Source organism: Rhyacophila brunnea, unplaced genomic scaffold (assembly GCF_057557595.1).
Source record: "Rhyacophila brunnea isolate RB1 unplaced genomic scaffold, BYU_Rbru_1.0 scaffold_13, whole genome shotgun sequence".
Taxonomy (NCBI): domain Eukaryota; kingdom Metazoa; phylum Arthropoda; class Insecta; order Trichoptera; family Rhyacophilidae; genus Rhyacophila; species Rhyacophila brunnea.
The window spans coordinates 27,072,083-27,082,085 of NW_028232785.1; the positions used below are offsets into that span (position 1 = coordinate 27,072,083).

Sequence of the window (10,003 nt, forward strand, 5' to 3'; positions counted from 1 at the left end):
GCCACTATGAGAATAATAATTCTCTTACGGCTGAGCTGATGTAGGTAGGTACCTAAAGTATGTATTCTTAAACTGGCGTAGGTACACGTCATACGGAAAGCATTCTGCCATCGCGTTCAACTGTTGCAAGTTTTCAATGGGTGGGAACGAGATTGATGCTGAAGCGTAAGGGGGGGGGGGGAACCGGCACGCCAGCTTATAGAAGACAGTCTCTACCACTGGGAACGCAGTGCCGTGCTGTACCGGAGCGCACCAGAGCGCCGTTACGGTTCGTGTAATCGGTAAAGTAGTTAGGTATCGCACGGTCTCGTGAAAAAATAATTTGACCGTCTGAGCTAGATAATAATATGCCATAATACCTATAATAAAAAAATCTAACACACCTATTTTTATAAAATACAAAAATAAAACTAGCTAGGTAGATTATGTCTTAAGAAAATTGTCAAGCGCTCCGGTTCGTAAACTTTTCCATTTGGAGCGCTGAATTCGGCAGTACTTACCTGTCAATATAAACACAGCGATACCTTCAGTAGCTACAGAATAATATTATTGTTATAACTTTACTGGCGATCAATTTATTGCTTCATCTAACCTTTTAATCGGTATTAAAAGCACTACCTACCAAATATTGTAATAATACTTAAGAACCCAAACCAGCACTGCTATCAACTCAATACTAAGAAAAATAATTTTACTAATAATTGTGAAATTCAGCTATGTGACAATATAATAATAATATATACCTAGGTACCTACCTACACACCTAAGGTTCATTTCCGAATGTATATTTTATTTGTGTGTTTAATAGCTCTCATGCGCTGCTTCAACCACTAAATGATCAAAGCATAATTATTCGTCTTTAGAAGCCAGAGATCCAATTATTAATAGCGAGTTATCAGAACCTATAATAAATAAATTATTTTTATTAAATTATTATTTTGTTCAAATATGACGTGTATTATTATTGAACATTGTGTCTATGACAGGACAGTTCAAGATTGTCTATGGTTCAAGAGTTGGCATTGTTGGCAGCACTGCTCTAAATAATGCGACGCCATTTCGTTTCTTAACTCACACGCTATAAATTAATTTACTAATGTATTCTCGTCTAATACAAGTCTAATTAAAATACATTCATGAGTGTTCATATTTAAACTTTCGCTATTATTTTGTTGTATGAATTAGTCATGTAAAAACTGCTTTTATAGCAATACAAACAGTGATTGACAGTCTTTCATAACCTATAGTGACACGTGTCACACTCTCGTGTTATATTATTGTTAAAATGGACATTAAAAGTGAACCGTTCGACGTCGAGTCAGATGGCGAAACACTGCGCAGTGTTATAGATAATAATATCATACCAAATATCCATTCGCTTTGTCCGGAGGGTCATCGATCATCACCAGAACATGTTGACGATGACTCAATTCAGGTTATTTTGATAATGCTTGATAATTAATACATATTGCATAAGACAATGTTTTGGTAATTGTGCCGCAGAGGTGGCCGTGGATTTTGTATTTTTTTTTTACGAAAACAGTTTATTCCACGTAGACAATTATAATAAACACCTGTCGGCGTGTAAAATTTGAAGTTTTCATATATTCTGATGCACCATTATCACCAACTAAGATTATTATGAGGTAATATTAAGTTGGGGTAGGTTAGGTTAGGTTTGGTCTGAAAAGAAAGTTGTAAAATCTCATGGCCACCCCTGCGGCACATTTACCATTTTTTTTACATTTATTCTGTCTTCGAAACCTTCTATTGAAATTGTATAAGTACTAATTATTGGTTTGTTTGTAGGTTGATGTCAAACCTGACTTAGATGAAAGCTGTCATCCGTTTGACGAATACGGTGTTTGCTCGACTGGGCCGCTGTTAAATGATGATTCACAGGTGGGTACGTAATGGCGGCGCTCCATTGCCACGCAAGTCGGACGATTTACAGTCTTCGGACTTTTTTTTTCGCGTGGAGCACCCCAGATCTGCGGACTTTTTAATCCGCAGACCAGGCTCGTTGGATTTCAAACATGTTTGATATTTTACTCTCCGAGTTGCCAGACTTCGTCCGTCGGTCACTATGCAAATTCGATTTGACATTAATACGCGATCATTTGGACCGAAAAGAAATATGTAATTGTTTTAAACATTTTCAATGATTAATTTGTTAATTTACACATTAAAAAATGAGAGATTCATCAATTATTTTTTTATTTGTAGGTATTTATGAAATTCATAAAAGAAAACGTAAAGCTTGTGTTGTTTTCATTGCTATATTATTTTTTGCAAGTCTACATATAAATAACACAAAGTTATAGGATTATCGGAAGACATTACGATAATCTCAATTTTTACTTTTGACAGCTCGACTTTTTTATTCTTTCGTTGATCAGTAGCATAGCATAGACAAATCGGACGAATTATTGTCCTCGGACTTTTGGCTCGCCAATGGAGCGCTGGCATAACTGTCTAATTTATTGTATTGTAAAACTATGATGCGCGGAATAGGGCGGCATTTTCAAGAAATAGTGAATCGCCGAATACATTCAATTCATTAGATGACGGATCATTATTCAATTACGAGTCCATTTTTTGCTCAGTAGCAATTTATACGGGTCTTTTTACTGGTTCTCCGCCGTCGCGAGCTGCCATCTGTCAGTGAGCGCAGCGTTGCCAACCGAACTATAATTATAGTACATTTTGGTTCGCGTACTATTAAAAAATTAACATTTTCGTCCGCGTACTATTAAAAGAGTATAGTACGTCAAAAATACCACAATTTTGAAAAATGGAAATAATTGAATTCAGCAATTAACATTTTTCGGTCGTAAGAGGTGTTTAAATAAAGCAGGGCATCGGAATTTTTCGAATTCTCCGTTATGTTTATGTGACAAACAAAAAACTGACATTTTCAACACGTCCTATAATTTTTGCCGAAATACTATCATTTCTTCGACCGCGTACTATAATTCGATGACAAAAAGATAGCTGAATTCCAAAATGGCCACTGGCAGCTAAAGACGGCGGAGGACCAGTCACAACCACCATTAATACTATTCCAGTAAATAATATACTTACTAAAAAAACAATATATTAAGGGATTAGTGCTATGTAAAAGACTCGGAAATATCTAGGTTCAGGGACGGCGAACGTATGGCACGCGAATGTTTCATTTTGAAGAAAAAAGAAATGACTATTTTATAATAATATATGGTACGTATTTAAAAACTGTAAGCGAAAGTTGAGGTCACCAGAATACTCACACAGACGCATTGTTTACAGACAGGATATTTCGACTTTTAACCCTTAGAATGCTACGCAACGATATATCGTTGTTTTTGATAATGGCCAGAAATGCTAACAACGATCGTCGTTTTGCTTTTCATGGCTGAAATGTTAAGTTGATTTGGGAACATACTACTGCACCAGTGGTACGAAACATTGTTTTACCATCTATTTAGTTGTATTGTTGTGTAATATAACCCGATTCACATGTTTTGTTATTGGGTAGGTTTTGAACTTATAACTATTGTATTTTTTTTCATGGCATCACCCTTTTTACAGTAAAAACATTAATTCCAAATACAAATTACAGTTTACAATGTAAAAATTTGTTTACAGTCAAATTCTTGGTGGAAGGACAATGTTTTATTTTATTTTATCCATTTGAAACAATGGGAAAGTCTTTTACTCAACTCAGTGTTTAAAGTAAAGTGGATTTGTGCTATATAAAAACAGTTTCATTTAAGTACAAAAAAATAATTAAATAAAATCATTTCCAATACATATTTTAAATGTTCCAATAAACAAACACCATAAAGGCCCTTTTCACAAATCACGCATATTGTACGCGATCTTTCAACGAGGCCACCATGCAAAAAAAATCTTTTCGGCCGGGTAGTTTCCTAATTCTACTACTTAGTATTATCCTTCGTGTTGGCTAACCGATTGTTTCCAATAACTGGTAAAAGTCAAAACTCCGTGCGCGGATCGTGCATGTCGCTCGCTCTCGCAATCGCCCGTATGATGGAGCGAGAAAGAGATATGTCAATTACTTTTAATAGCAAATGCAGCGGGCGATATCTAATTGCCTCATTATCTATTCAAAACGATAAATTAATTACGGAACCCTTTTTTCATAATATTCCGATTTCGCAGAATCAATTAGAGTGGTAAGGTGTCTAAAAATAATTCTTTCGACCATGTCCGATCCTGATAGGATCATATGGGCCTCCACAGAGTGGAGGTTTGTATTGACAGATTTTGTTTTTTACGAGAAATGGATGTCAGCCACTTGCTCAACTTATTAGGTCCATACCCTGACACACACAAATTGAAAAACAATATGTGTACTTGCCAGACCCAGGATTCGAACCTGGGACCCACGGCTTTATAGTCCAACGCTTATGCCGCGCGGCACAATACTTTATTTTTTCGACAATTATTGGTGGCAATCCTCGACCGGATTTTGCACAACATCGTAGCAGCCAAAGGATACGAGATTCTTTTTGATCTAGAAAAGAAATCGAACTAATCAAAAACGAACTATACAGCCTGTAAAAGAACACTGTATACTTCAAAAATACACCAATACACACAATCTTTCGTATCTGTGATCGCCTCAACTTTCGGTCACAGACCTATACTTACGTAGATGCTATATTAAAAAAAGTAATGACGACATAGGCATGCGTATTTTCTTCAGTTTTTCTTATTATGTTTACCGATCGATGCGTAAACGGAAACGACAAAATTCACGCATAAATGAAAAATCGCATTGTATAAAAAATAGCAGGAAAATCCATTTCAAGAATAATCATATTTTATGTAAATACAATTGCATAGTCGGTCCTTAGGATCGGACAATTCAAAATAAAAATATAAAATCAACAAACATTATCGGCAGTCATTTAAATATAATAACTGCTTGATATTTTGCCTCAAACATAATATCTAAATAATTACACGATAAAAAGATTTTTTTATGTACAACGTTTTTAAATTTTCTGTTGAATCATATAAACTTGACTTGATAGCTTAAACGAACAAAAAAAATTGTACTTGATAGAAATAATACTGAAGTGTCATATTGATTTACATAGTAAGTGTGAGGCCTCAGTGTCAGCGTTCGGCGCAGCGTTGAGCGTTTTGCGCAACTCAAACGTATAACCGTATAAATGTATAACCAAAAAAAGACATTTTCTGCGAATATTTTCACACACGGTTATACGTTTGAGTTGCGCAAAACGCTCAACGCTGCGCCGAACGCTGCCACTCAGGACGTACACTAACGCACGTATATATTAATAAATTAGTTGCTAGAACCCCAGACCCCTAGCAACCAATAATAATGGATTGGATTACGGATTTCTTCCGAAATAACTTTTCATACAAAATAGAATGAACTGAAAATGAATTCAATTCTACTTAAAAATGGCTAAAAGTATTAAAAAATGCATTGGCATCGTGTTCTGATGTATTCTAAAAGTATCAAATGTCTAGCTAGTCGGGAAGTTAGTTATAAATCGATTGCAAGATTTGTACCGGACAAACAACTACCGAAGAATTAAGAATACGAGCTAATAAAAACGTTGTAAAAATGGAAAAACGTTCAGTGATAAAGAATATAATCATATGAACGAAGGGGGTTTAAATGATTCGAAAAAAATGAAAAAATATTCAAAGAATAAAAGATATGCCTTTAGCTAGAAATACGATGGAAGATAGAATATTAAGAACTTAATTCTAATTTTTTATATTTACCTTATAAAATTCTTATAAATAAACTATTTCTTTGGAAACCTTTAAAAAATATTTTTCGCCATGAAAAACTGCTTGGCACGTCAGACGTTTGAAAAATATTATTTGGGAAATTTTCGAAAAATGTCGACAAAATGATATTGTGACTTAGACGACAATCGAACATAAATTGATAAAATTCGTTAAGTAGTATAAAACCTGATCATTCCGGGTTAATTAAACACAGTTTTTAGTTTAGAATCTCCATTACAAAATATAAATAAAATGAAAATAAATTGTTGGTCTGACATGATAATATAGGTATGTAATGATATTAAATCGAACTCTGCATAGAAAATAATAATATGGCTGTAATTTTGGGATAATAAGACCAAAAGCGGTTTCTTGTTCGCGTATGGTTACGTATGAATAGGTAATGGTTTTGGATTATAAAACTATAATATATATATTTTAAGTAAACACTTATGGTGTAAATGTCTAAATTATTAATATGAACATCTCACGATAATATATAAATGCCGAATAATGCTTATCATCAAAATTTTTCTTCATCCCAAAAATATTATAATGTTCATAGGTAACGCAATATGTCGAAAAAATGACAGATACGAAGTATATATAAAAAATACTATAATATTTAGCTTAGGTCCTATCTGGCCCATCATCACTTTGACAGATCGTCATTAGTCTATGGATCGTCAGAATTGGTTTGACGTTTCATTCCAAACCATTTCTGACGGTCCGAGAATGGTTTGATTTTCAATGGAACACTGAACCAAACGTCACATCTCAAACCGTTTCCGGTTTACTTTCTACCCATACAATTTGTATGTATATTGCCTATGGTTTAGTTTGATTGGTTTGATTCAGTTTCAATGGAACGAAGCTACAATGTCAACCGAAAAATTTCAGCGAGTCGAAAATTGAACAGTTTTACAAAAACACGGTAGTGGGGGGTCACTTACAGTTTGAGCCAGAGATACCGTATGGCACCATTACGTGTTAGGTTCAACCTGCTACTCAACCTTGCCGTGTATGGCCGTTTAAAAAAAAAGTTTTTTTTTCCGGTTAGCTACATGTTCAAACACGCGCGTTAACAGGTTCTTACTCCCTACTTCAGTTTTAGTTTGTCAATGTATGGCTACGGCCGTATGTTGTAGCTTAACCATTGGGGAATGCCAACAGAAATGGCGTATTTAAAAAAAACACTACCTTATTCTTAGGTCAATAATTATTATAAAGCAATCATTATTCGTAGGATGTTTATCACACTTGAATGGTCAAAAACATAGCTTATAATTAGTATCTTTAGAATTGTCTTAAAATGTGTTAATCTTGCCCATTTTTTGAATAATAAAATGCCTAATTCTTGTCAAATTTGGGGTCACAGAGATTATCAATTTAATTTTTTATCGTAAATATTTCACTATGATAATGTCGACATAAATTATAGTGATGGTTTTATAAATGCGTTTAAAAATTAATAAATGTAAAAAATCTTAACACCACTGCACATTTATGTACTGAAATATGACTATATTCTAAACCATTAGAGCGAGAGGTTTAAAAGAATACTATTTTATGTAATAAAAATACTTTATGCAGTCATCAAATGTTTAAAATAAATATAAAGGATAATAAGTCATTCAAAATTATATAAATAGATTATCTACAACGTTTAGGGATGTCCAGGATCATGCTGTCAAAATAGAATAAAAGCTCCATTTTGACCTACGCTGAGCATGTCCCCCCTTAATGGTTTATTTTACCAACGTCATTAGTGTGTATTTTATGTCAATTTGTTTCTAATAAAGATAACTATAGTTATAATAATTAGCAAAGTAAAATTATTCGTGTGTCAATCTCGTTCAAGTATATCCTACTTAAAACGAATATGAAAAAAACTACCCTGTGTATTATCTCCGCGAACCTAACTTCTACAGTTTGACCTGCCGAAGAAAATAACTGTACATATAATTATGGACACGTCTGTTGACAGTTTGAAAGATATAAATGGAATACTTTGAACTGATCTATGGTGTTGCCACTAACGTACGGTTATTGTCTGTGGCATGTTCAACCAGTTGCTCATCCTGGCTCTGTATGGGCTGCTATAGAGACCAACAATAAAAGTTTTCACCGAGTGCAGTAATTTCATTACAAAATAGAAAAATCCCACACACTACATTTTCACCAATATGGAGTAGTACTGGGTGGTAAATATTCAATTAAACAATGTGAAATTCTGTAATATGACATATTAAAATATTGTCAATGCTTTTGATCAAGGACGCGTAAAAAAATGAAATATAAATGATTCTAATCGATTTAAGATTTTTTGTCATCAAGGTCTCGCCTTTCAGCATCTACGGACACTATGCACACTCTGCAGTGACACACTGACACAGAATATAGTTAGTCGCTAGATGCCTATCCTATTCACATGAGTCAATTACTTTACCTAAAATGGAGTTTTTCATTAGGAACTATAAAAAATTACTACATAATTATATATGTAGGTTCCAAGAATTGTATCATAGTCTGTTTTGTGCATATGCTTTTAGATGTTACATGTAGGTGGATTTTCTTACCTACTTTTTGATCATTCGGTAACATTATTTCTCTCACTTCGTTATGTACTAATGTCGGAAAATGTTAAAAGTCAAAAGCGTCAAAAAAATAAGAAATGGAATAAATATTAAATATTGATAATATTGATTTCGATTATTATGGTTTTTCTAGGTTTCTACCAAAGGATTTTTCGCGAGGCATCACAATACTGATGTGAGTCAACGATCTTCAGATGATAGAATCCAGCTTAGAATGATACAGTATTCAGAAGTGACGATACATGAAAATGACATTAAACAAGAAATCTTAGAAGGAGATACTCCGAAGGAACTTAGACTTATTCTGAAAAGAGTAAAACATTTCTCACGTAATTTGATTTGCAACATTTGTAACGCAGTTTTTGGATGCGGAAGTGCTCTAAAGAGTCACAAAATGATTCACACGGACGCGATTGCTGATCAAAATCAAGGCAATGTTTTCTCGCAACATAGTAATCTCAAAGCACATTCACCGATACATATAAGTGCAAAACCATATAAATGCAATGTATGTTCATACAGATGCTCGATACCTAATATTCTTAAAATACATAAAATGACACATACTGGTGAAAAACCTTATAAATGCAATGAATGTTTATATAAATGCTCGATTCTTAGTAACCTAAAAAAACATAAAATGACGCATAGTGGTGAAAAACCTTATAAATGCAAGGAATGTTCATATAGATCCTCGCAACTTTGTGATCTTAAAAGGCATAAAAATACACATACTGGAGAAAAACCTTATGAATGCAATGTATGCTCGTATAGATGCTCGCAAATAAGCGGTCTTAAAAGACATAAAATGACACATTCTGGTGTAAAACCATATAAATGCAAAGTGTGTTCATATAGATCCTCTACACTTTGTGATCTTAAAAGACATAAAATGACACATACTGGTGAAAAACCTCTTAAATGCACTGTATGTTCATATAGATGCTCGCATCCTGGTAATCTTAAGAAACATGAGATGACACATACTGGTGAAAAACCTTATAAATGTAATGTGTGTTCATTTACATGCTTGCATCCTGGTAATCTTAAAAGACATAAAATGACACATACTGATGAAAAACCTCATAAATGCAATGTGTGTTCATATCGATCCTCGACGCTTTGTCATCTTAAAAGACATAAAATTACACATGCTGGTGAAAAACCTCATAAATCCAAGGTATGTTCACATGTATTCGCACGAATATCTAGTCTTAATAAACATAAAATTACACATACTGGTGAAAAACCTTATAAATGCGTTGAATGTTAACTACTACATGATAAAATAGAAAAATCCCACACATTTTGTCAAATATGGAGTAATTCTTACCGGGTAATTTATATTCTGTAAAATCATGTGAAATTCGGTAATATGATATATTAAAATATTGTCTATCTATACTATTGATCTTAGACGCTTAAATAAATTGAAATATAAATAATTCTAATGGATTTAAGAATATTTTGTGATCAAGGTCTCGCCTTTCGGCATCTACAGACAGTGTGATGCCTATCCTATTCACATCAGTTAATTATTTACCTAAAATGGAGTTTTCCATTCGGAACTATAATAATTTACTACAGTACTAACCAGTGGCGATGCGCCCTTAAGAGCGCTAGAACGC

General features: G+C 33.7%; 1 long non-coding RNA gene across 1 annotated transcript; it reads left to right on the forward strand.

Moving 5' to 3' along the window:
* The first annotated feature begins 1,069 nt into the window (after window positions 1-1,069).
* LOC147077105 (uncharacterized) lies at window positions 1,070-9,555 on the forward strand. The gene is made up of 3 exons (XR_015069764.1): window positions 1,070-1,435; window positions 1,810-1,902; window positions 8,509-9,555. It is a non-coding gene; the product is annotated as an uncharacterized LOC147077105 (long non-coding RNA).
* The last annotated feature ends 448 nt before the right edge of the window (window positions 9,556-10,003 follow it).